Source organism: Aotus nancymaae, unplaced genomic scaffold (genome assembly GCF_030222135.1).
Source record: "Aotus nancymaae isolate 86718 unplaced genomic scaffold, 86718_ANA_hifiasm-v0.15.2.pri h1tg000029l, whole genome shotgun sequence".
Taxonomy (NCBI): domain Eukaryota; kingdom Metazoa; phylum Chordata; class Mammalia; order Primates; family Aotidae; genus Aotus; species Aotus nancymaae.
In genome coordinates this window covers 43,390,905-43,393,860 of record NW_026988442.1, presented here as the reverse complement: position 1 = coordinate 43,393,860, position 2,956 = coordinate 43,390,905, and positions in this window count along the sequence as shown.

Below are 2,956 nucleotides of genomic sequence, written 5' to 3'. Positions count from 1 at the left end.
CCAACAGTGTAAAAGTGTTTCTATTTCTCCACATCCTCTCCAGCATCTGTTGTTTCCAGATTTTTTAATGATTGCCCTTCTAACTGGCGTGAGATGGTATCTCAATGTAGTTTTGATTTGCATTTCTCTAATGACCAGTGATGATGAGCATTTTTTCATATGCTTGTTGGCCTCATGTATGTCTTCTTTTGTAAAGTATCTGTTCATATCCTTCGCCCATTTTTGAATGGGCTTGTTTGTTTTTTTCTTGTAAATCTGTTTTAGTTTGTGGTAAATTCTGGATATCAGCCCTTTGTCAGATGGGTAAGCTGCAAAAATTTTTTCCCATTCTGTTGGTTGCCGATTCACTCTATTGACTGTTTCTTTCACCATGCAGAAGCTGTGGAGTTTGATTAGGTCCCATTTATCTATTTTGGCTTTTGTTGCCAATGCTTTTGGTGTTTTGGTCATAAAGTCCTTGCCTACGCCTATGTCCTGAATGGTTTTGCCTAGATTTCCTTCTAGGATTTTTATGGTGTTAGGTCTTATGTTTAAGTCTTTAATCCATCTGGACTTAATTTTAGTGTAAGGTGTCAGGAAGGGGTCCAGTTCTGCTTTCTGCATATGGCTAGCCAGTTTTCCCAACACCACTTATTAAACAGGGAATCCTTTCCCCATTGCTTGTTTTTATCAGGTTTGTCAAAGATCGGATGGTTGTAGATATGTTGTGTTGCCTCCGACACCTCTGTTCTGTTCCATTGGTCTATATCTCTGTTTTGGTACCAGTACCATGCTGTTTTGATTACTGTAGCCTCGTAGTATAGTTTGATGTCCGGTAGTGTGATGCCTCCTGCTTTGTTCTTTTTGCTTAGAATTGACTTGGCTATGCGGGCTCTCTTTTGGTTCTATATGAAGTTTAAGGTGGTTTTTTCCAGTTCTGTGAAGAAGGTCATTGGTAGCTTGATGGGGATGGCATTGAATCTGTAAGTTACTTTGGGCAGTATGGCCATTTTCACGATATTGATTCTTCCTAACCATTAACATGGAATGTTTCTCCATCTGTTTGTGTCCTCTCTTATTTCGTTGAGCAGTGGTTTATAGTTCTACTTGAAGAGGCCCTTTACGTTCCTTGTTAGTTGTATTCCTAGGTATTTTATTCTCTTTGTAGCAATTGTGAATGGCAGTTCATTCTTGATTTGGCTCTCTTTAAGTCTGTTATTGGTGTATAGGAATGCTTGTGATTTTTGCACATTGATTTTGTATCCTGACACTTTGCTGAAGTTGCTTATCAGTTTCAGGAGATTTTGGGCTGAGACTATGGGGTCTTTTAGATATACAATCATGTCGTCTGCAAATAGAGACAATTTGACTTCCTCCTTTCCTAACTGAATACCCTTTATTTCTTTTTCTTGCCTGATTGCTCTGGCTAGAACTTCCAGTACTATATTGAATAGGAGTGGTGAGAGAGGGCATCCTTATCTAGTGCCAGATTTCAAAGGGAATGCTTCCAGTGTTTGCCCATTCAGTATGATATTGGCTGTTGGTTTGTCATAAATAGCTTTTATTATTTAGAGATATGTTCTGTCAATACCTAGTTTATTGAGGGTTTTTAGCATAAAGGGCTGTTGAATCTTGTCAAAGGCCTTCTCTGCATCAATTGAGATAATCATGTGGTTTTTGTCTTTGGTTCTGTTTATGTGGTGAATTACATTTATAGACTTGTGTATGTTGAACCAGCCTTGCATCCCCGGGACGAATCCTACTTAATCATGGTGGATAAGCTTTTTAATGTGCTGTTGCAATCAGCTTGCCAGTATTTTATTGAAGATTTTTGCATCTATGTTCATCATGGATATGGCCTGTAGTTTTCTTTTCTTTTTGAGTCTCTGCCAGGTTTTGATATCAGGATGATGTTGGTCTCATGAAATGATTTGGGAAGGATTCCCTCTTTTTGGATTATTTGGAATAGTTTCAGAAGGAATGGTACCAGTTTCTCTTTGTATGTCTGGTAGAATTCGGCTGTGAACCCATCTGGACCTGGGCTTTTTTTTGGGTGGTAGGCTCTTAATTGCTGCCTCGACTTCAGACCTTGTTATTGGTCTATTCAGGGTTTCAACTTCTTCCTGGTTTAGGCTTGGGAGGAGGCAAGTGTCCAGGAATTTATCCATTTCTTCCAGGTTTTCTAGTTTATGTGCATAGAGTTGTTTGTAATAATCTCTGATGATGGTTTGAATTTCTGTGGCATCTGTGGTGATATCCCCTTTATCATTTTTTATTGCATCTATTTGGTTATTCTCTCTTTTCTTTTTTATTAATCTGGCTAGTGGTCTGTCTATTTTGTTGATGTTTTCAAAAAACCAGCTCCTGGATTTATTGATTTTTTGAAGGGTTTTTCGTGTCTCTATCTCCTTGAGTTCTGCTCTGATCTTAGTTATTTCTTGTCTTCTGATAGGTTTTGAGTTTTTTTTATCTTGCTGCTCTAGCTCTTTCAGTTTTGACAATAGGGTGTCAATTTTAGATCTCTCCTTTCTTCTCATGTGGGCACTTATTGCTATGTATTTTCCTTTAGAGACTGCTTTAAATGTGTCCCAGAGATTCCGGTATGTGGTGTCTTCATTCTCGTTGGTTTCAAAGAACATCTTTATTTCTGCCTTCATTTCATTGTTTATCCAGTCAACATTCAAGAGAAAGTTGTTCAGTTTCCATGAAGCTGTGCGCTTCTGGGTTGGTTTCTGAATTCTGAGTTCTAACTTGATTGCACTGTGGTCTGAGAGACTGTTTGTTATGGTTTCCGTTCTTTTGCATTTGCTGAGGAGTGATTTACTTCCAGTTATGTGGTCAATTTTAGAGTAGGTGTGATGTGGTCCTGAGAAGAATGTATATTCTGTGGATTTGGGGTGGAGAGTTCTGTAAATGTCTATTAGGTTTGCTTGGTCCAGGTCTGAGTTCAAGTCCTGGATATCCTTGTTAATTTTCT